Consider the following 25,542-nt stretch of genomic DNA (forward strand, 5'->3'; position numbering starts at 1 on the left):
TTTGATCCCCATAATCGTCACTAATTGTATGCATTAGTGTATGCTCCAAATCACCGTTCAGATGAACTAAAACCTGACTACGCAGATGAACTAGTTCTTTTCTTCTTAACACGTAAGTAAGGCAAAACAACAGCTGAAATTTTAGCCGTAGTATGTTTAGAAGAAATGCCTCAACTTCCTTTTTCTTTTTATCTTTTTTTTTAAATTTCTTTCTTTCTTTCATTCTATCTGACTTGTGTTCTGCCCTTGTTTACAGATAGAGTATTTTTGGTGTGTTCGAGCAGAGCGACTTAAAATGGAGAACCAATAAAGTAGCTAGAATTGAATCAGGTGACACGTGTGAACCAATTCCGTGTAAGCATCCGCCCAGGTTCGCGCTATTCTAGTACGCAGTCAGTTATTGTCCGCCGAACTGACTAGTCGCTGATCGGGGAATACACAGTCAACAACCAACTAGGTTTTTCTTTCAGGTAAGTTCCATTTTTCTGAGATTTTTCTTTTTCAGCTAAATATTATGAACATTTTTGCGATAAAATTCTGCATGTTAATTTTCCAAATGTGATAAGTTTCCGAAGAGTGGACCAAATATAGTTCCCTGAGGTTCGCCGCGATGAATATTTCATAAAATATATACGTAAATAGTGAAATTTATATTAGCAGTATTTCGTGAACACTTTGCCTTTTCTTCAATATAAATTTCGGTTCGTCTGTACTATATTAACTAGTATCTCCATAATATGGTATTGATACATAAATTATCGTATCGGTATGCGATTTTATGGAGTAGTTTCGGATTACATATTCATCGTTTTTGTCTGCGAAAGTTTGTTTTAGATGCCAAACGCAACTAGACGGGCTTTTCCCTAACTTATGCTTGAAATGGCACTATCTATATGTTGTTATTGCTTTGTGTTTAAAGTCAGGAGTTCTATGAATAGGCTAAATTCATCGGATCTATATCGACGTATTTGTTTCTTCAATATGCGTTTGGAGCACTGGCAGCTTTTGGAAGAAGTCACGTCGATAAAAAGTTGTTTTTATACTAAAAGCTAAGGGGGGGGGGGGGGAACTTTCTTAATGTACAAGTTTTTACCGAAGCTTTCAGAAACTATATGAATCTTTTTTCCCCTAATTTGCCACGAAAATATTTATTTATTTATTTATTTATTACCGATGTGACCTTCCAAAAAGTCCTCACTGCTTCCAAGTTATACAAGAAACAGAACTCCAAAGAAAATGACACGAAATAATAAAAATCTTTATACTTTAGCGTCTCATGGTTATGCCTTTTAAAGACTAAAGGAGACGAGTAATTAATGAGAGTGAGATTGTGAAATTAAATATATATTGTTTCTTTCACCGGGGATCGAACCTGAGTACAGAAATAATAAGAAAAGTTAACTACAACAATGGTGTTACCAGATTACTTCAAGAGGGGTTAAGTCCCTCGAGAGAGAAAGTACCCCAGCTGCACTGCAAATGCACCGTTCAACCGTTTTTCTTATCAAAATTAGCAATCTATTATTGTCCATATAAAGTAGTTCCTTTTTTCTGATTTAGGAGTTACACACTTATATCTCTTCTCCTTAATTAAGAATAAAGAGGCAAGAACTAGATAATATTACTAGCTTGAAAGCAGGCAGAAATGGTTGGGTGTGTCTCATACGCACACTTTCTGTGTGGGTGGTTCTGGCTCGAATTCCGGGTGCATAGAAACCCGAGTATTTGTTCGGATTCCACTTTAGGAAGTAAATTCAATCTCACATAGCGTAATTCACTTTCCGACGACGAACTTAAGATTATGAGGATACGATTGCAAGTGACAACCAGGGGAGCATCTACAGGGGGTCCACTGGATCTGGACACACAATCCTTTCCCCCCCAAAAAAATTCCTAGCTCAACATACATTTGTACACTTTCTCAGTAAAACTATATTTGTTTAACAGAAAATGGTTGATGTACCATGGTAATTTGATCTTACACTTCTTCATCTGTACTCTTTCTCTCATAAAAATAATCTAGTTCTATAATGTTTTTCTCTATAATGTTTTTCCCTGAAAATATAGATGGAAATATTTTATACAATTATTTATCAGTTACAGAATAATATTCGTTCTATACCACATAGACATGGAGGGTTATAAAATCTTTGAAATGAAATCTTTGAGTTTTACATCCCATGCTTATGCCGGTTAGGCTAAAGGAGACGGTGATAATGAGTAATGAATGAAATGGTGGAATGAAGAAAGTGGGAGGAAACGGGAGAACCCCGAGAAAACCCACGCACACGGTGTTTGTCCGCGACAAAGTTCACTTGGCGGGGGTTTGGATCGAATCCGGGACCTCAAGCACCAGAGGTGAACGCTCTACCACTGAGCCACCGCGGCCCATGGAGGGTTATAGTATTAGCCCCCCCCCACACACGCACACAAAGCTTGTATCCCTCCCAACAGAAATGTCTGGATGCGCGCTAGGTAACAACTACAGGCATAATAAAATAGTTAAATCGGCGAAAGTAAAAACAGAGAAAATAATGCATATATTGCGGTTCCTGTGAGTACAAAATTAGAAACCGAAAGTGAATCGTTTACATATATATTCGAAATACAGCTAGCAGTTTAAAGTTACATGAAAGGACAAAACCAGTGGAAATTTGACAATATAATCCAGCTTTTTTTTACTAACCATGATTTGAGGTGGTAAAAGTATCTCCGGTATTCTTCAAGTAGTTTGTCTGGGAAGGATCAAAATGTGATTGAGGAGGAAAAAATTCCCCCTGATTCCGCCCGGTAATTCGCACCATGAATAATAAGGTTTTTGCCACTAGTAGCAGGTCGTATTTCCGTAAATTGATGTTTCTTGATGGAATAGATTCTCTTTCTTTCTTCGTTTACTAATTAAGTATTTTTTTTCCTTCTTTTATCAAACTTTCTATCATATCTACGATTCTTTTTCGTTGAGAATGTAGGAAGTAAGAATGATACTAACTTACGTGTGCATGGTACTAACTTCTCATGTAAGGAAGCCATAATTATACAGTTTCTTCTACACATGCAGTTTCTAATCTAAATTCTTATCAATTCTTTTACTCCAGCTCGTACTACCAGTTTGTTATATCCATCTTTTTTTTTTTTTTTTTAATTACGTGAGAAATAACTGGCTACCCTGCTCTAGTGGCTTGGTGGCTCCACCTAGCTATGTTAGAGTAAGTGCGTTATAACCTGACTTCGGGAAGAACCCTCAGACAAATATATCTCCTATCAGTGGCGTACGCAGAAGTCGTCGTGGGGGCATTGAAGCTTCTAAGTTCATACAATTTCAGGTGTTTGTGTATCGATGTCTTAATAATATGGTAAATGTTTATTTTTTTTTTCATCATTTTGCTCAAGAAAGGTTAAAATTTCGAAATCTTCCTTGCGTACGCCACTGCCTTCTATAATATTCGTGACAGCCGACAGGTATGATATGGTCGAGCTTTCTAATGCATTAGGCTTGGAGGCGCAGTTGTGCATTCAAAAGGACACATAAGTATTGTGTATTGTTCTGCATCATTCATTTTATTATCACCATCTATATACTTCAACCTCCACCATCCCTTTTGCCTAACAGGTAGACTCGTGGAACGTAAAACTAACAAATAAACGTTTCTCAAATTGTAATTCTTCTCAAACTTCGTTCTGACAATTCCTTTGTCTCTTTTAAACATTATTCTTTCTTTTCTTATTATTCTTTGAATATTATGACTACAGTAAAAAAAAAAACTAGATATTTATGAAAAAGCTCGCACTTATGGGCACGGTATCCCGGCTGATGGAAGAATCTTGAAATTTGGACTCATTACGGTCGTTCGATCCGCTTTAAACTATAGATTCACGACTCATATAGCCTCGCTGCTGAAAACGAAGGCAAACTATCATACTTTGACATTGTGCTTAGGTACAGTCATTCATTCTATAGTGAACCAGAAGCATTATTTCTAGGCATAACCTTTGATAATCGATTCGAACAAGGTTATCGAATAGAGCTCCTTTGTGGCTAAGCGGTTAGCGTACGCCCTTTGGCCTTTGGTTCGATTCCTGGTGGGAGCTCATGCGGTTCGGATTCCGCGTTAATCAGTAGGTACCGTCTCAAATAGCCTCGCTGCTGACGGAACGTTAAACTCCAAATCAACTCAACTCAACAGAACAAGGTTATCCAATACTAGTACATGTTATTTGAGTTTTTGAGATTGGATTTTTGCGTTTTGTGTCCTTATACAACACCAAGGTTATCAAGAATGGAACATACTATTAGCATGGGCTCCGATCCACAGCTGAAAGTTTAAAATGCGATGAATTGATGGGTCACAGACTATCATACAAGGACAACCTTCACAATATATAGGCCGTTCATTATCACACAATCTTGAGTTCATGCGAACTGGACAGCAGGACCATGGATGGCATTAGTCCCCAATTCAAAACCATGGGGTTTACTATAGTGCCGTCTGTTCGAAAAATAAACTTTTTTCAAAATTTTCATAATTTTGACATTTTTGAAAAAAAAATATTTTTATTTTTTTTTTAATTTTCAAATGAAGTCGTAAGTATAGGATTTACGAAAACGCAAAGAAAAAAAAACATGCGGTTAGAAACTCCCGTACGATTGCTCCAAGGGTGAGGGACGAAAGACCAACACGCAAACGAAGTCGCAAGTATATAGATCTTAATGCACGTGATACTTCATGTGAAACAATTACCATTAGCGCACATTGCATTACTTTATTCACTATAGTAAAAATATTAAATACTGTAGTGGCTGAGTAAGCAAATCTAACATGTTTTGACATGTATTTCGAACCTAAGCTCTTACAAAAATCCATGGGAGGGTAATAACTTTTTAGCCTCGTTGCAGGCGACCATGCATGCAGGTAAAAGTGGGACAAAGGAGCGCTTTATTTTTATGTTCAAAAAAGTGGGACATTTTGCGTCCCGGATACATTCTTCTCGGGATGTCGAACATATTTTCGGAAAAGGGGACAATCCCCTTAAAAAGAAGATATCTGAAGTTATCTTGGCACCCTATTCTCGATCAAAGTTGACCAAAATTCTAGTTACATTGACTTTTCTACACTTAAAACATGATTTCCAATAAGACATGAGCTTAATATTGTTTCGTATGAAACGAGTAACGTCATTTCAGATTTTGCCAGGGAGGGAGCAAGATACTCCACCAACATCAGAATTTCACGTCTTTTATTATTTTATTAGTGCACAATCCATTGAAAAGTATGGATCTCCCAAACTCAGGGGAGCAATTGTCATCCTACTCTCCACAAACGACGCTCCTGTATGAAACGTTAACGTGCAATAACAAGGTAGTATAATTGTCAATATCAAACCATTTGACTAGAGCCCTGTTATTGTATTGTGCAGAAATTTTTTATTAGTAGAGTTGAGCGTGGTTGGTTGATTGGGAATTTAACATCTATCGCTGAGACTATGTGAAACGTGAACCTACAGCGAATCCGAACTACCTCATGAGTTCCCACCGCAAATCAAGCCCGGGGACTAATCGCGAATTACTTATGCTATACTTCTGTTTTCTTTGAATTGGCAAGATGCACATATGACAATCAAATGTGAATTAGTTTTGCACACCGACAGTAATTACTAAGCATATAAGTACTGGAAAGTTCATTTCGACGAGATAAGACTATTTTATCTCACGATTTACATGAAATACGTTAATGTTACTGCTTTCGCGTGCGATAACGCGGCTAAGCTACGTGTTCAATTTGAAATACTTACTCATCACGAAATATTTTCGATCTTTTAAGCCAATAAGATTTCGAAGTTTCTTCTGGAATTCTTGTCAACATCATACAGTACAAACCCTCAAATCCGAAAACCCGGCAAATCCGAACACGTTCTCAGGAGAAAAAAACTACAGCTGGAAAATGAAAAAAATAGATTTAATCACACAAATTTTTTTTTTTTTTTTTTTTTTTTTTTTTTTAAGGTTTTAACATTTTTTGACTTAATGCTTATTCTAAATCATTATCTAATTATATTCTTACAAGAAGACAGTTATAGATATGCGACAATCATTTTGGACATGAGTGTACACCCGCCCAGTCAAGGTCACTGCCCTTTCGACCACTGGGCCACCCTGTCTAACCTCAGTCGTTGTTTTATTGCCAATTTGTTCGGATTTTTTCAGCCCCAATTAGTTCGGATTTGATGGGTTGTACTGTATACACGTAAGGACAATTAATCAATGCATCTGAACTACCAACTAAGTTTTTTCTTGTGTTCAGAATGCTATACCATGTGAATTTGCCAGTATTGCTTTCTTTAATTGCTCCAAACTCATTCCAGATCAAAAACGGTCAAACCGTTGGCACATGAAAAGAAGCAAGCAAATTTCAGCGATAGATACAGACCAGACCTGTCGATTGTAAACAGAGACCGTCATTATTAAGTCTTAGATTGTTGTTACATTTATGCCATTTTATCAGATCTGGTGTACGTCTATCGCTGAAATTTGTTTATTTCATTTTATGTGGCAACCGTCTGACCGTTTTGTTCTGGAATTAAATTAAAGCAGCAATTAAAGAAAGGAATACTAAAGAATTCGCGTTGTATGGCATTCTGAGTATCAACACAAGACAAAACTCAGTCCCTGGTTTACAGGCATAGACAAATTGTCCATATGTGATCTCGACAATAATACAAGTTCAAATCTCATATCTGGCAATCCTGATTCACATCTTTCTAGAGCAGAATTTATCAACCTGAGGGACGCGACCCCAGTGGTAGCGAGAGAGCTTCATGGGAGGTCGTGAAGATGAGCGAAAGAGATAAATATAATTAAAATCTAGTACCGGAAAATATTTTTAAATATTATTTTGAATTTATTCTGATAGACATATTTTTATTTTTTATAGATAATGTTAAGTACAAGAAAAATAGGTCTACTAAATATCTTCAACAGGTGAAGAGTTGTTTAAAAATCAAACCAGCAATTATAAGGGGGTCGCTGGCAAAAAGATGTGATAGGGATTAGGTTGACAACCATTGTTTTAGAGGATTCCCACCGCTTCCCACCAAGTATCACCAGGCAAACGCTGATATGATATCTTACCAAGCCGTAGCTTATTTTTCCCAGAATTCACTATTAGATTTTATTTCTAATGTACAGTGGCTTCAAAGCTATATCTTGGACTATATTAATAAACATGTGAATATTTAAAAAAAAAAAAAAAAAAAGAGAGAGAGAGAGAGAGAAGGAATTGGTAAGCTTAGTCTGTGATGTCATGATTGATAGGCTGTACATTGGCAGCATTGTTTATAAATGATCATGTTGACTTCTGATTACGATATAAGCTTCAATTCCGAAGTCTAAAAATCTGGAAGAAATCCTTCAGTTATCCTTAAACAAATTTCTATGAACACCAGCAGTACTGGTTTTCTCGCCTGTGCTCCTTGCCTTTGAACTGAATTCTTTTGTTTACTTTTTTAGGAAATTTTAAGTCCCATTCATCACAGACACTATATGAGGCATGAAATTATAGATTAACACGCGGTCCGGTCTACATGAACTTTCATCGTGTTGCTCACACAAAAAGGTGATAACAAAAATCATTACTCAGTAAGGGATCTCCTCTCCTTAGTTGTAGTCATAAATGACAGTTATCACTACATTGTTTGGAATCTAAAAGGAAGAAAGTTTTTCGTGCTAACATGATTCTTTTCCATTACTTCCATATTTTAAGAATTTTGACTAAAATTACAATGAATCTTTGGCGAAAGTATTGTCATTCTCTCGTTATTAAGTTACAAGAATAAGAATACTTTTGATGGAAATATGAACAGAAATTTATTATGATTTATACGAAGCCTTATTTTAAAAATTAGTCATTATTTTCAAATATTAACAATATTCCTAGCAATATGTATCGCTGAAATTTAATGACGACCAAATAACATGTTTCCCAATCGTTTCTTCTACTAAGATGGAAGGTACTATTCCATCCCCGTAAAATTTTTCCGTACGATATTTCTGATCGTTAGCACATTTACCAGTGTTCTTTTCAATTTTAAGTAAAATATTTTACGGTATTTTATGCTGGTGTAGTCCTTTGACTCTCGAGGTCCGCCATTTAATTCCAGTAACAGAGCCTTGAAGTTTGAACTCAGATGGATCGGATTTCACATAAAACTGCAGATCAGCTTTTCATATACCAACAGCACTGGAAAGAGCTGCTAAATTCCGACTAACGGTAACTGACAACTATATTTGTTATCATTTATTATGATGATTATTATTGTTATTTTAACACTTATTAAATATGATTGGTACAAATGATACTGAAAAACTTGTATCAACAATTTTTGCCCTTAAAGATTCACTGCTTCAAAGTTGATTAATTTCTCTAAAGTTAAACTTTTGAGCACAAAGGGGTGTACTAGTTAGTGGTTGCTTTCTGCCACTTCAGGTTTGAATTGAGAGTTAAGAGAGAAAATAGTATCTATTCTTATAAAATGGCCGGAAACAAGGAGATGCGTTGTCGCCATTATTATTTAACTTTGTGCTGGAATACGCCATAAGGAAAATCAAAGATAGCAACCAGGGCCTAGAGTTGAACGGCATTCACCAGGTTATGGCATATGCTGATGATGTAAATTTAATAGGGGATGATAGGAGAACAGTAGAAATAAATGCAGAGATATTATTAAACGCTTGCAGGGACATGGGTTTAGAAGTAAATGCAGAGAAAACTAAATACATGGAAGTGCGTCGGGACCGTAATACGGCAAATTGTGGAGGCGTTAAAATATTAAATAATGCTTTTGATAAAGTGGATACTTTCAAATATTTAGGATCAATATTAACAGAGGAAAATCATATTCACCAAGAAATTAAATGTCGACTAAAAGCAGGGAATTCGTGTTACTATTCGGTTCAAAATCTCTTGTCGTCGCGAATTCTGTCGAGGAATTTGAAGCTTAAAATATATAAAACGATAATCATGCCTGTTGTTCTGTATGGTTGTGAAACATGGTCGCTTACTCTGAGAGAAGAACATAGACTGAAAGTATTTGAGAACAGGATCCTGAGAAGAATATTCGGACCCAAGAGGAACGAGAATGGGGAATGGCGGAAGCTTCATAACGAGGAACTACATAGTTTATACGGTTTACCCAACATTGTTAGGGTCGTCAAGTCTAGGAGGCTTAGGTGGGCAGGTCATGTAGCTAGAATGGAAGAAAGTAGAAACGCTTTCAAAGTCTTGACAGGAAGACCAATCGGAAAACGACCATTAGGAAGACCTAGGCGCAGATGGGAGGACAATATTAAGATGGATCTCGCAGAGATAGGAATACAAAGTAGAAACTGGATGCAATTAGCTAAGGATAGAAGTCAGTGGAGAGCTTTTGTGAACGCGGCACTGAACCTCCGGGTTCCATAGGCCATAGAGTTAGTTAGTTAGTTAGTTAGTTATAGTATCTATTCTTAGAGCTGTAAACAAGGGCGCCCATCACGGGGGCAAAGGTGGGGCGCTCGCCCCCCCTAAGAGGAAATTGTACTTGGTAATATTGAAAACTCAATAGAATTTTTACATTAGTTAGAGCAAAATTTGAAAGTATATTTGAAACGTCGCTTATACTTGCCCCCCTTTGGAAACCACAACATGGGCGCCCTTGGCAGTAAATCATTTTAAGAAACGCTTCTCGCTGTCTCTTATTATTTTTCCTCTATGTAGATCAACACTGAAACCGGAAGTTGTAGTGGGTTTATACCACTTCTGGTTTTAGTAGAGAGTTAAGGATAGGCCTAAGGATGAAATATGCTCCGGGGACACCTAATCACTTGCAGAAAACTGCTTCTCGCTACCTATTACCATTTTTTCTCTATAGTGAAAACGCTAAAGCTCTCTGCAGATAGGGATAAACTTGGATTTTAACGGCATTGGAAGCGTCACTATTCATTTCAGTGACTCCGAAAATTACACTATAGATTCGACACTAATATCGCTCATTTCCAGTTAGTTTTCCATGTCACAATTGGAAGCTGAACTTGAAGTTAAATGGCACCTAGAGTATCACTCTAAGAAACCATGAATGAGGACTTAAATCAAACTTGAATGGCATTTGGAGTGTCACTATTTATCTAGACGACATTAATATCGGTCGTTTCTTATCCTTTTATGTTCTCCTTCCCTCCCCTGGGAGTGCTTATCCCAACTGGGAGCTGACCAATCAACTAGGAGCTACCAACCAATCAACTTAGGGACCCATAAACTATGGATTTGACACTAAAATCGCTCATTTTCAATTAGTACTAATGGGAGTTGAATTTGGATTTAAATGGCATCAACAATGTCACTGTCCATCTCAGCGATCCCGAAAACTATGGATTCAACACTAATATCTATCGTTTTCAATTATTTTTATTGTTCCAACTCCCACTTCCCTTAGGTGGGGGCGCGGTGGCTCAGTGGTAAAGCGTTCACCTCCGGTGCTTGGTTTCCCTGGTTCGATCTCAGCTCGCGCCGTGTGGACTTTGTGGTGGACAAACACCGTGTGTGTGAGTTTTCTCGGGGTTCTCCCGTCTTCTCCCACTTTCTTAATTCCACCATTTCATTCATTTCTCTCATCATCACCGTCTCCTTTAGCCTAACCGGCATAAGCGTGGGACGTAAAACTTAAAGATTTCATTTCATTTCATTTATTTCTTGATGCTTGATCAACATACCGAAAATCATATTCTCTTACTTTCACCGGGAAGCGAATACAGGAACACGAGTACTAACCAAGGGCGCCAATTAGGGGGGCGAGGTGGGGCTCTCGCTCCCCCCGAAGAAATTGTACTTCGGAATGTCGAAAACTCAATTGAATTTTTAGAATAGTTACAGCAAAATTTGAAACTATATTTGCAATGTCGCTTATACTTGCCCCCCTTGGAAACCCCAACATGGGAGCCCTTGGTACTAACTACTAACTGCTATACATTTGATTCATGTAATTTGATCAATTTTTTCACTGGTAAAATATAAAGTGATTTTACTTTAAGTTTCCTGAAGAAAGTTACATTTTTACAAAATACCGTTGTTTTATCATATTTGCACTTTGTATGCTAGAGTTCACCGAGGAGATAGATAGACCTCCTCGTTGATCTAATGGCAACCCTTCCCGCTGGTCTAGTGGCTAGCACGTGCGCCTTTACGGAGTCCCGTGTCCCGTGGTGTACGGGTTCCCACGTTCGATTCCCGATGGGAGAGCCTTTGGAATTTTAACTATCCTCGATGTTTCTGTGTTCGTGTCCCTGTCGTCGTTCTAGGTTACTAGTAAGGCGAGTTAAATAAGTAAAAACCAGTAATAAGTAGACAAGCAAGTTAATGAGGCACGTTCGTGAATCAGTTAGCTTTTTTAAAAAAACTGGATATCGCACGTTCGACTTTGGTACACGCGATCCCGGGTTTGATTCCTGGTATGAGAGACTTGAAAAAATTTAACTCATTCGGATTCCACTTTAAATTGTAGGTTCACTTCTCATATAGCCTCTGTGCTTCGAAGAGATGCACAACTCAACCAACAATAAGAGAAGTGTTGGAGATCGAAACCTCGTCCCAAAGACTGCTAAAATGGAATTTTAAGTCATTTTAAAATCCCTCTAACAAGGGTTCTTTTATTAAACAAATAACCTCTATCTTATCCACGTTTATTTATTTATTTATTTATTTATTTATTTATTTATTTATTTATTATCTATTTATTTATTTATTTATTTATTTATTTATTTATTTATTTATTTATTTATTTATTTATTTATTTATTTATTTATTCATTTATTTATTTATTGGTGTCAAGAATATTAACCATCAAGATGACATTAAAATAGGGTTGTCAGATTTCGTAACTGGAATAAGCAAAATTCATTTCTCTTAAGACCTATTTTCGCCACTATAAGTATGGCCCTGCGTAGCGTAATTGCTAACGCTCTCGCCTTTGGTGTGAACGGTCCGGGTTCGATTTCCGTTGAGAACACTCGGTCGAAAAATTGTAAAGGCTTTTTCAGGCATCCTGAGTGAGGTTTTCCTCATTCACACCAAGCAAATGCCCAGATGATACCTAATGTTAGGTCTCAGGCCCCTTCCTTTCTTCCTTTTTCTCGGATAGTTTGATCGTCAAGGGACGTCATCTCTCATACGAGACGGGCTAACATGATCATATGCCGAAAGCCCAGAAATCTAATTCCTAATCCTAACCGTCACTATAAGTGGTCTGCTACACTAGCAGGTCAAGCCTCTATGCACTACAGTTCTCAGTTAACCTTTTAGTCTTGGCTTTAAGAGTCTTCATCCCGGCGAAATTAAAATACCGCTAATTTTACAGTAATTATGTGATATCTTCAAATAGATAAAAGATAATCGAAATGTGGAACACGAGCGCCCTACACAATAATATTTTACATGAGAAACCGTTATCACAACTCACTTATCTCCTTTCGATTTCGAGCCATTTTGAAAATCGGCATTTATTTTCGCGTTTCTAAACAACTGAAAACGGAAATCCACTAGGTGACTTGTGATAACGGTACCTCACGCAAAATAATATTGGCTAGGGCGCTCTTGTTCCATATTTCAATTATATTTTATCTATTTGAAGATATCACATAATTACTGTAAAATTAGCGGTATTTGAATTTCACCGGGATGAAGACTCTTAATACCTACCGTCAATTTCTAGTCTTCTTCGCCTCACTCACTTTATTTTAACTGTCTTCTATCGTGTTCCTCAGAATATAATTTCTTCTCAAACATATTTTTTTTTTAAATCCAGTCTCTTTTCTCTCTTCAATTTCGTCCAAAATTGTTCTCTTCCCTATTATTTCTAATACTTCCTCATTGATTTTTCATTCTACGTAATGCCCTCATTTCTGCCCCGAACATCAGCGATACAATACTCTACGCGAAACACTTTATGTACTCGTATATTTTCCTCAATCCTCTATTCTTCTCTCTTAACATTTTCTTTCATCATTCCTATAGTTGATTTATTTCTTCTTCACATTTTGGATCTTCATTATTAATGATATGTTAATACCCAAAGTTACCCATCTTATTCTACTTCCTCAGATTCTAAAATTAGTAAATTTCCTTTGTCCTAATCACAATTGCTATCTTCGTCTAGAATTTAAAAGTAGTATTTCGTAACCGTTAGTAGTGTGTGTGTCACTGTTAGGAATATTTGTGTCAATTCTAGCAGAAGACATAAGAGGTGCCGCGGTGACTCAGTGGTAGAGCGTTCACCTCTAGTGCAGGTGGTCCCTAGTTCGATCCCAGCTCGCGCCAAGTGAACTTTGTGGTGGACAAACACTGTATGTGTGGATTTCCTCAGGGTTCTCTCATTTCCTCTTCCTTTCTTCAATTCCACCATTTCATTCATTTCTCATCATCACCGTCTCCTTTAGCCTAGCCGGCATAACCGTGGGACGTAAAACTCAAATATTTGATTTCATTTCATTTCAGAAGGCATAACCTGAAAGATAACAGCTTATTTTTTATGGTTCCTGCCTGTTTCGCTAAATGTCTTAAGCTATGAAATGATCGCATATCTATGCAGTTGGTCAAATTCGGCGAAACGGGAATGTTCCTGTTTGGCCGAATTCCTTCCACCGAAAACTAGTTAAAAGAGATGTTCCTATTTTTTTATATAGCTTACCAGCGTAGAGCAAAGACCTCCACTTAGGCGTTACTACGGGATATATATATACGGCGTTCGTTTCCCGACGGGAGTCCATATGGTTTGGATTTCACTTTAATCAGTGTAGACCCCGTCTCATATAGCTTCGCTGTTAAAAGGGACGTTTAACTGAAAATCAACTCAACTATATGTGGGATTTCGTTATGGGATTTATCAATAACAGGGTTTAACTATAATCCCTATTTAAACTCCCAATCCCAATATTAAAACTTCAAAATATACGATAGCTTCCTTCTCAAATCTGGTCGTCTTAAATAGAGACATCAAAAATGTACGACACCCTGTGAATTTATATATGAAGTCCTCTCATCTTCGCGTGTTTTACAGTTGTATCTTTGTAAACTCTACGATCTTGCTCAAAGAAATGGTTTGGAAAGAGGTAGTGATGAAAATAAAAGGTTAAAAATGTAATTAGATGGTCAAAGGTTAAAGAGGGATGACAATCAGAAATTAGTGTCTTTTATTTAGAAATTTTCTGCAAAAAAAATAATAACCATACCTGAAAACTAAATGAATGTCCTGTTCCGGAATTAGCATAACTTTTCGTGAAAATTGGCGACACCAATCAAATCAAACTACAAAAATTGCAGACTTAGTTGGAAAAAGATCTCTTTCTAAGTACATATAATTTCGTTTCATCTAGTTGTCGCCGAATCAGGATTGGAGAAAACATGTATTAATACTTCGCTGAATAATCCAGGTATGTGATAATCTTACAATTTAAAGCATTCGGTGAAACCGGAATCGGCGAAATAGGAAGACGCGATTCCAGATTAACTACCAATTACTGGCAAAAAAAAAAAAAAAAAAAAACACTACAAAAGTTTGTTTTTACAACAAATAACATAATTTTTACCACTATAAAAGTTTGTTTTTGTCGATTTTTTTTGGAAACTACGCATCATAATTTACCCTTAAGCATGTCTTTCGATTCATATATGATTCACGTTTGAACAACATTATTGTTAAACACGATTTAAAATTTAAAGGTTAATTATAATTATCGGCTATATCACATTAACCATATTATGTACTGCTACCTTGTTGAGTAATGAAGAGCTTTATAAAGGATACCTCAGTCTTACCTTAAAAGGTAACGTGGTTCTCGTTCAATAGCAATTTTTAGGTTTAAAAAAATAATTAGATTTTTTTGATTTCCTCAAAAACTACGCATGAGATTTTTCACTCATGTACATAATTTTATTCAGCTCAACAAGGTCTATGATTTATATATATATATATATATATATATATATATATATATATATATATATATATATATATATATATATATATATATATCACATATGAACTTTTATTTCTTTAAATGCTAATAATATTCCATAATTTTTATCACGTGTTCAGCATTGGTTCCCTTAAGATGTCCAACATTATGCTAATTTTTAGTTTAGGTTCTGCAATAAAAAAAATATGAGGTTGTCTAAAAAGTTTTGAGTCTTTGGAGGTCAAAATTGAGAATACATTTATTGCTATTCAAATATAACATTATAAAATCACATATGTTCCATTTTGTTAAATGATCTTGTGCCATTTTTCCGGTAACACCGTAATCTCCTCGGTATAGAACTTCTGTAATTACCGCTCAAGAAATTGTAACACATGAGTTTCACAGGCCTCTTTCGAAACTCGGGGAGTTCTGCAAAGACTGGAACAAATGATTGTTTTACGGCACCGGGTCCGGATTATATGATGGATGCATTAAAATCTACCAGCCAAGTCATCTCAATTTCTGACAGTTCATTAATAATCTATGCGGCCTGGTGTTGTCACCTTGGTATACGATACCCTTTCTGTTGACCAGTTCCGGCCGTTTCTTTTGAATTGCTAGGTGCACTCGCGCCAATTGTCAACAATACAGGTCCGAATCTATCGTTTTGTCCAGTGATAACAGCTCGTGATGCACAATGCCCTTCTAATCCCAGCAAACGCACAGCATAACCTTTTTAAGCGTCAGTGTGGGATTTGTTATAGAGTGTAGAGCGCTTCTCCTCGCATAAGAAGCACGATCGTTTCCGTACTTTGTTGTCGTAGGTTAACCACTTTTCATTACTTGTAATCAATCGCTTCAGACAAGGCTTGAGTTCTTTACGTTTTAATAGAGATTCGAAGATATAAATTCGATCGAGTAAATGTTTCTGAATCAGATCATGTGGCACCAAAACTTCGAGCTCCTTTTGGTAGCCAGTTTTCACCAAATGGTTTAACATTGTTTAGTGATGGATGTGTAAGTCATTGACAATGTGATGACCACTTATATGTCAGTCTTGCTCGATTTTTGTCAGAATATCATCATTTTTTAATGTGATTAGTGGTCCGTTGTGAGAAGTATCTTGGATATCGACATTTACAGAACGAAACGACTGAACCATATTTTCTCTGTTGTTTTTCGTAACGTATTTTGTCCATAAATAGTACAAAATTTGTTCACGAACCGGCGCACCATTTGGGACACTATCTAGTTGAAATTGTAAAATGTAGTGTAGTATTGCAGAACGTTCACTCTTCAGGCTCAGTTGTAGAGCGTTGATCTCTAGTGAGTAGGGTCCCTGGTTCGATCGCAGCTCAAGCTAAGTGCACTTTGTGGTGGACAAACACCGTGTGCACGGGTTTCCTCTGGCTTCTCCAGTTTCCTCCCACTTTCTTCATTCCAGCATTTCATTCATTTCTTATCGTCACCGTCTCCTTTAGCCTACGCGGCATAACCATGGGACGTACAACAGAAACATTTCATTTTATTTTCATTTTTTCATATTCAGGCGCAAGCGCAACACATTACGTGTGAAGAATTCCAACATTTTTTTTTTTTTTTTACATATCTATCAACCTCAAATGTCAGCTGTCAAATGACGTTAGATCTGATCCGCGGCAACTCATATACCCGGAAATTTGGGACACTAACGACATCTCGTGGACAAAAGGGTCAATTGTTTTTACCGCAATGCAAAACAATAAAGAAAAGAAAGTGCAATGTCTCAACGGTAGCACTTCTATATTTTATATTTCGAACTTTCCGGTTTCAATTCCTGGTTTGTTTTTCCACGTCGATATAATCTATCGGTTGACATAATATCCAGTGGTGCTATTCTGCCGGTTCGCACCGGTTCGTTAGAACCGGTTGTTAAAATATTTCGAGTTCGCAGAACCGTTTGTTATACCCAGACATAACAGTAATTTTTACCCAGTAATACCCAGGAACAGTAAATTTTAATTTAACCATCTTTGTTTTTAGAAATTCTTACAGCTACAGGGATAAACATCAGATCCCTCAAACAAGGTATAAGCGTTTATTTCTTAATCCCAAATGTTCAGATATCAAGAATAAGAACTGGGATTACTTGAAACGCATACATAATAGCATTATCAAGAATTGTGGATTCATTGCTGGATTAAGATCTTTTCAGTACTTTTGTCAACCATCTATCTTGGATAATTTGTTTCCAAGATATTCGCAGTTCTACACAGGGGCGGATCCAGGGAGCGATCGTCCCGTTGCCCCCCCCCCCCTTCCAAGAAGAGGAAACTTTCTTGTATATAAATAAAACCCATCCCAGAGTTTGGAGCTCTTAAAAGTAGCTCTAAGTAGCAGTATTACAACCCACCGTCCCCCCCCCCAGAAGTCCGATCTGGATCCGCCCCTGCTACATAATTTCGTCACACCATTTTGTATTAAGATGCTGTGTAGATCTCTATTTGTCACTTGTGGTATCCAGTAAAAAATTTTCTTTTGTCTTCCTTGTATGGTTTGTTTTCTAATAGAGTTATATCTATGTATCTACCTATCATCTACTATCTCTCTCTCTCTCTCTCTCTCTCTCTCTACACGCAGAGAGAGAGAGAGAGAAAGAGAGAGAGAGTTTAAGAGTTAATCATAATTTTGGATTCATTATCTCATTAACCATATTTGTAGGCCTTCCCCCGTCTTGGTATAGTGCCATAATGAAAAGCTTGTTGAGGGCATTACTTTAGTACAGTTTCATCTTATTAGGTGACATGCCTACCAAACAGCATCAATTCTTAATTAATTTGGTTTACCAAAACTCTTTTTTATATATTGACCATGTCTGTATATCCGTCCATCCGAGAGACAAAAAGAAACATTTTGAAAAATAATACTTGATAGATCAACATCAATTGTGACCAGTATATACAGGGCAACTCAAAATGATGAACCCGATTTCAGAAATTTACTTTGTGAAATCTAATAAACACAATGTTGGAATGAGACATGCGCTTCGAAAGGTTAACACTTTCAAAGTTTGTTTTGCATCAGGGCCGTGCCGTGGGGGGGGCGAACGGGGTGACGGCCCCGGGCGCCGAAGTAAGAGGGGCGAAAAATTCCGGTGAAAAAAGGAAAAACGATAGGAAAAATTGCTTGGAATATATGTATGGGAGCGCCGTCGTATACTCCCGCCCCAGGCGCTGATTTTCCACGGCACGGCCCTGGTTTGCATTCAGTGTTTCCACTTTCTACTGCTAAGAGTCAACAGTGAAGCAGTTAAGGGAAAATGGAGTTAACTTTTCAACAGGAATCTTTTCATGTACTAGATTTATCATTGTACAACAAGTCTTGATTGAGATCCATCTACAGGGTAAATGGTATGAACATTTTAGAGATTCGGGCTGCATCTGTAAACGAAAATCGACTGGCTTGATATTGAGCGTAACATATTACAAAATATTTGGTAGGAGATAGAGTATCGGCTTGATGTATGCCGTATTACGCAAGGTGCTCACATGGAACACTTGTGATACGTTTGAAGAAAAAAAATTAACAATTTACTTTTCTTAGTACATGTATCAGAATAACATAATGTTTATTTACATTTCACAGAATATATTTCTGAAATCGGGTCCATCATTTTGACTTGCCCTGTAGAAGGTCAAAAGTTAAGATTCGACTTTGTTGATTGTGGTACTATTCAAATCGGAAGTGGTAGAATTAAACCATTTCCGGTTTTAAAGTTAGTCAGCACAGAGGAAAAACGGTCATAGATAGCGAGAAACGGTTTCCTGTAATCGATTAGGTGCTTCAAGAATACATTTCATCTCCATTCCTAACTTTCTACTGAAACCGGAAGTGATAGAAATCCACTACAACTTCCGGTTTCAACATTGATCTACATAGAGCAAAAACCACAAGAAGTAGCGAGAAGCAGGGCCGTAATTTAGATTTCTTTCTGGGGAGGGGCAAGCGTTAATATGCGTATTTGGGCCCCTTAGAAAAAGTTATTTTTCTAATTCTTGGGCCCCTTTTTCTTCTTTCTCGTACTCTTTATGGATCCCCCGGAGCCAGTGGGCCCTCGCGCAAGGCAAGGTCTGCGGGGCCGTTAGTTACGCCCTGAGCCCTTTCCATACATGAAAAATTAATTAAGGAGAGAATATTGTCAAATCTCAAAGCCATACGAATAAATATTATTTGTAGGACCCCTAATAGTAGACATTTTTTTTTTTACTAAAATAGGCCCACGACTCATTTTTTTTTTTTTTTTGTTTTATTTAAATTCTGTGTACTGTTTTCTTTATGTAATGTAGTGAATCTGTTTGATGCTTCATTTATAATTTCATGTTCGTATCGTATATGGAATAAGAAAATGTCTTAAAATGGGTCCCCGTCGAACGGCGTGGAGCTTCCTTGAGAGGGCAGTTGCCTCCCTTCCCCCCACAAGTTACGGCCCTGGCGAGAAGTATTTTTAATTCATTTAATGTTCCAAGAATAGGCACCCATCTTTTCTCTTAACTCTCTATTCAAAGCAGAAGTGACAGAAATCAACCAGCTTCGGTTTTAACGTTGATCGATAGAGAGTAAAAACGGTGATAAATAGCGAGAATCGGTTTTATGCGATAAATTAAGTGTCTCAATAATATATTCAAAACCGGAAGTGGTATAAATCTACTACTAATTCCGGTTTAAATACTCAAAAACTATCACGCAATAGAAACCAAACTTCTTTACCTGGTGTACGCGTGACACTGCTACTTGTTAAATTTAGGAGAAGAAATCGTTTTCACCAATTTTATTAAAAATTACGAAAGGTAATTTACGCTAACCCGTATCATTGTGTTAAGCTCAATGATATCTATCAATTGGTTCCATTGGTCTCATCTTTGGACATTTTTTGCTTCCGTTATACCCTAATCATCATCATCATCATAGGTATTCTGCCATTATGGCAGGTCACTTGCTGCAACTGAGAAGCTTCCATGCTCCACGGTCTTCCGCTAACCTTTTCGTCTTCACGTGCGATTTCTCTGTTTTGATATCGTCCATTAATTGTAGTCTACTTCGCCCCCTCTCTCTCTTACTTGCCACCATACCCTCTAAAACGTCCCTTATTATATCCTAATAATATTGTAAAAATTCATTGATTGATTGATTAATTTGTTTGTTAGTACACTTGGTAGCCCCAACCAGGCGCGGACAGGTCCACCCGGTAAACGTTGAGTGAGCTAATGTTGTTGTGTTGGCGAAGATAATGATGACGAATGGGTCTATTTCTAGAAAAAACTATTTTGTTTGAAAATTTTTACCTGAATCACTAATGCTAGATAGTTGCTTTCAACGTCTTCTAGTGCTAGGTTTCGTATAATTTTTTCGTGTTTTTTTTTTTTAATAATGAAAGGATACGGTGTTTTAATTATACCAGACAGAGATGCTGCCAGTTCATTTATTGTTCCCTTTCCTTTATTTTGAACAAAATAACTTTTTTGTAATTAGCAGAATACCCGTTCTTCGCACGGAGAGAATAAGTTTCATTTTGGAAATAAAAGGTTGAATTTGGATTTAAATGGCATCATTTTTATATCTTTCCCCTCCTCCTCCCCAAGTTGTGGGGCTGAATTTGGTTTAAATGGCATCGCAAATGTCAACTGTTCGTCTCAGCGACCCCGAAAACTATGGATTCAACATTAACATCGGTCATTTTCGATCAATTTTTAAATATCTCCCCTCCTCCTCCCCTAAGTTACACTGTGAAAGTGAAATGATAAAAACCATCCCAGGCCCTAACCTCATCTATGTTGAAAATTTGATCGAGATTGGTCAGGTGATTCAAGAGTTACAAAGTCACAAACTTAAACACATTCATTTTTTGTACTTTTATACATAAAATATGTCATTCGTTTAGAACATTCACTTGCTCGTCAGTTTATTCAAATTTAATCGGAATTATTTATGCATTTATTTATTAATGAAGTCATCCTCGATACTGTAAACAATTAACAATGAAATATAGGCGAAAAGGGGGCGCAGTGGCTCAGTGGTAGATTTATGCTTGTGCCTGAGGTCCCTGTTTCGATCCCATTCCCCGACAAGTGAATTTTGCAATGGACATAGGGCCAGCTCGATCATATGTGCAACACATATATTTCCACGGGGCGACAAAATCTGTCATAACTATGTATATTATTTAAAATAAATATTTCTTTTTGGAAGCAGACTTCATGATGATGATGGTAGTTAAATTTATTAAGCTGGCCTTCTGTTTGAATAGTACACTCAAAAATCATGTTTAGATCGCATTAGTTTAAGGTCACATGGATAGTGCTAAAGCAAATGGTCAAACAAATCCCAGAATGAATTGCTTGATTGGCAAGAACTTAATTCTCGAACAGTAGCAAACACCTGTTCCATTTAGTTAGTTATCACAGTTCTGATATTAAAACTAGTCTTGTCTTTGTCACGAACAAGTTCCTTATCATTGAAGGTGAAAACAAGTTTTTTTTTTTTTTTTAACAGATGTAGAAGGAAAACCAATATATTGAGACTAAAGCTCGATATTGAATTCTATAAAAAGGATTACCATCTTTCCTCTGAAGATGTGTTTGCTTTATCTTTCACTAACATCATAGATTATTATTTAAAGAAAAACATATACAACAAGATTGTATTTGTAGTGTTTAGGTCTTTCTGAGTGTGAGTATACTTTCCCTGCCCTTCGTTGTTTAGCATACTTAAAATCGTAGCTTTTAAGATTTGTTCTTTCTGGAGAAAGGGCGGCAAATGATCCCATTGCATAGGGCAGCAAATTGCCTAGAGCCGGCCCTGAGTGGACGAACACCGTATGTGGGTGTTCTCGGGGTTCTCTCGTTTTCTTTATTTCACCATTATCATCCCTTTCATTATCACCGTCTCCTTTATTTTCAGTACATAATCGTTGAATGTTAAACTAAAAAAACAAAAGTAGGAAAAGTCAGCAGTGTCCAACATTTAAAGATATCACCTAAACATTAATTACGTGAAATTGAAGAAAAAGCCAAAGAAAGTGTCGAGTGAGAGATTCGAACCTGAAAACTCCCAATTACTAACAATAACAGCTCATTTTAATCCGCCCATTCAAGACCAATATATAAAAACTGATACAGTAAATAATATATTTGTCCTTTCTCCTAATCTCCTGCACAAAATCGTTGAAGTACAAATCGAAATTTTTTTACGAATTCAAAATGTAAAACGAAAGAAATACGGTATGATTCTTATCTTTGAGTAAACTTCCTGTGACTTAAAAAAAAAATCGTGTCTGTGTATAATAAACTGTTCTCATTTCGGGCAAACGAATAGTGAGACAGAGAAGAAAGAAGAAAAAACAGAAGTGTAAGTGGGAAGCAAGGCGCTCCAAATAAGGTGAGCGGGATCCATTACCTCCCGTCGCGGCCAGACATTGGCGAAGGAGCGAGTGATTCGTTCCACATCCGCGTTCAGAAGCTTTAAGCTATTTTTGGGTTAGCAAGCAATGGCGTAAAAACCCCTTTCAGCTTACACATCAAAGAAGGAAACGACTAGACACAGACTACGAAAGTTTTTTTTTTTTTTTTTTTTTTGTCTTATTTCAGAGTAAGCATTCTTTAACAAATTTCCTGAATTATACATAACTAAAATATATATATGTCCTCTTCTTAATCATCCATGAATAAAATAGATGGGTATTATTTTCTCAAAATTCGAAAACATGACAAGAATGAATACAACTAAATAATAACTTTTTTTTTAACTATGAACCACGAACCTAAAATTAGGGTCACCACACGCCAGACTTAAGAAAGAAGTCATTTTTAGATTTCACAAATAAATATAGCTATATTAGTTGACAAATCTTTTAGTAACAGCGAGACAATATCATTTGTACTACTATTAAACTTTCATAATATCGATTAACCCTAGAAAGACCAAGGGGAAGTCAATTTTGCCCGCGAGTTCTTTTCCATGTAGTTTATATGGATTAATATGTATTCAGAATTCTCTGTTACTTTTTGTTATTGTTTCTTTTGATGAAAGGTTCATCTTCGCTTTTTTTCAACTGGAATATACTGCATTTTTGTAAAAAAAAAAAAAAAAAAAAAGTAATTCATTTTGCAGATGAGAGCATGGTCTTTCTAGGGTTAAGGAATTATTAAATTTCTTTTCTTTGCACTTACAGCTGGATGAATTGAAAATTGAACATTGCAATAAGCTTAACAATTATATATATATATATATATATATATATATATATATATATATATATATATATATATATATATATATATATATATATATATATATATATATATAAGTTTTATATGTATATTACCCGCTGCACTAGTTTGAAATAAAAACTTTAAATGCACAACCCCTTATGTCATGGTCATGTGTTTGGTAACAATGACAGTAAAAATTAAATATTACCGTTGTGGGCTGAATTTGGACTTAAACAGCATCGGAAGTGTCATTGTTCATCTCAGCGACCCCGAAAACTAAATTCGACACTAATATCGGCCATTTTTGATAATTTTTATATATCTTCCACCCACCCACCCCTTCCCTAAGTTGCACCATCAAAGTGAAATGAAAAAAAAAAACTTCCAGGCCCGAATCTCATCTATGTTAAAAATTTGATCGAGATCGGTCGGGTGGTTCAAGAGTTATTAAATCACAGAGGTAGTCACGTTCATTTTTATGTATTTTTCTATATCTCCCCCTGCTCCTCCTCGCCTAAGTCCCACCGTCAAAGTAAAATGATGAAAAACCATCCCAGATTCGAACTTTATCTATGTGGCAAATTTGATTGAAATGGGTCTCGTGATTCAAGAGTTATTGTTTTATTTATTTTTATATATCTCCCCCTCCTCCTCCTCTACGTTGCACCGTTGATGTGAGAAGATAAAAAACATCCCAAGCCGGAACCTCATCTGTGTTGAAAATTTGATCGAGATCAAATCTGTTGGTTCAAGAATTAGAGAGAGAGAGAGAGAGAGGAAGGCAGGGAGAGAGAGACGTAGATAAATAGCCATAAGTATAGATAAAGTAAATATATATTATTAATCTTGAAGTTGAAGCAATTGTCTGTTTCCCCAACCCTAAAACAAACATTTCTCTATTTTTATAAAAACCTGATTGGACTATTTTAGAGCTCATAAAAGAGGATGTGTCTGTGTAAAACAGAACGCCTGGTAATTCTAGCTAAAATAATAGTACAAATGTAAATTTAAAACATATATCTGCAGATGCAGATTAAGAACACTTCAGAATAAGAGTAGAAATTTTATAAATGAAATCTATTACAAAGAAAGAATAATATTAAAGAAACTTTTTGATGCAGGCGGCACACTTCTTATTAAAGTTATAAGACAGAAATAACATAAGTAATGTGATACTGTCATGTAATTCTGTTAAGAAAAGCAATGCACAATTTACACACTTTAACACCATATATGTATTTGTCTAAAGTACTTTAAGGCTCAGTGAATTCAAATAGCTTCCAGCTCTGCTCCTTCTGTGCCCTACTCCTCTATACTTACTTACTTGTCTTCGTCTTCTCAGTCATCTTGATCAACTATGACTCGTATAATGGAAATGCGTTATAGAGTAAGTATTATTTAATGCATAAGAGACGAGTTCTGTCAGAAAAAAGAAGGGGAAAAAAAGAAACTATATTTCTAGCCGTAGTATAAATACTGAAATATTCTCAACGTGTACGATATATCAAATGTGGAGAAAAAGACATGTGTTTCATCACGCCTCAACTTCTAGTTTGAAACAGTGAAGTATATTTTTGTTTACGATTCTCGCTTGAGCACTATTAAATATCACAGCAATTTCACTTCCTTGAACGTTTCTTTCGCTGTTCTACCACACAGAATACAGCTATTGAGTCTGGCAAAAATCTCTGTATGTTCTTGAACTCAACAATTCTCATCGTCTCTGTTTCTGTTTTTTTTTTTAGTTCGGAGATTGCTGTTTCGCAGTACAAGTAGATCCCCAATTTGTTACCTGACAAACTGCACACCAAAGGCACACTGCTGTACGAGAGATCAAATAGCGTTAACAAAATTACTCATTTAATTTCATTTTAATATTGTACTGTAGATCTAACTTTTTATGAAATCTCAAAGTTTAGGTATTGCAATATGATTTTATACTAATGTTAAACTGAGAATGTAATATTATTTATTTACTAGTTGAAATGCCAGTTGTTCGCACGGGAAAATAGATTTATAAAAAATATCTTAAAGAAATATTTAAATCTTCTTCCCTCCTCCCACCCCTTCTTAGGATACTTATTTAAATCGAAAATTAAATTAAATGAAATCTTTCAGTTAACGCCTTACGATTGTATACCTATTAGGCTAAGGGAGGCTGATGATTAACCATGTCGGTCCCGGCGTCCCTCATGGGGGACATAAAATATGACGACATTATTATTTCTTTACAACTTTAAAATCAGACTGGCAACATTGAAGACTGTTTACAGGGATGATCATAGATGGATCATCCCTTGTAATCAGTTTTCAATG

The 25,542-nt window shown here is 36.3% G+C and overlaps 1 protein-coding gene across 12 annotated transcripts in view; it reads left to right on the forward strand.

The window, feature by feature from the left end:
• The first annotated feature begins 343 nt into the window (after nt 1–343).
• wupA (troponin wings up A) overlaps nt 344–25,542 on the forward strand; it is a 113,402-nt gene continuing 88,203 nt past the window's right edge. For 3 of the 12 annotated variants that reach the window (XM_081751011.1, XM_081751010.1, XM_081751019.1), the window contains exon 1: nt 345–470. The gene's annotated coding sequence lies outside the window, so the exon portion shown is untranslated. Of the gene's footprint in view, nt 471–25,542 lie in introns of all 12 variants that reach the window. The other 9 variants (XM_081751013.1, XM_081751014.1, XM_081751016.1 and 6 more) reach the window with 6 other exon arrangements.

Source organism: Thermobia domestica, chromosome 3 (assembly GCF_964235325.1).
Source record: "Thermobia domestica chromosome 3, izTheDome1.hap1.1, whole genome shotgun sequence".
Lineage (NCBI taxonomy): Eukaryota > Metazoa > Arthropoda > Insecta > Zygentoma > Lepismatidae > Thermobia > Thermobia domestica.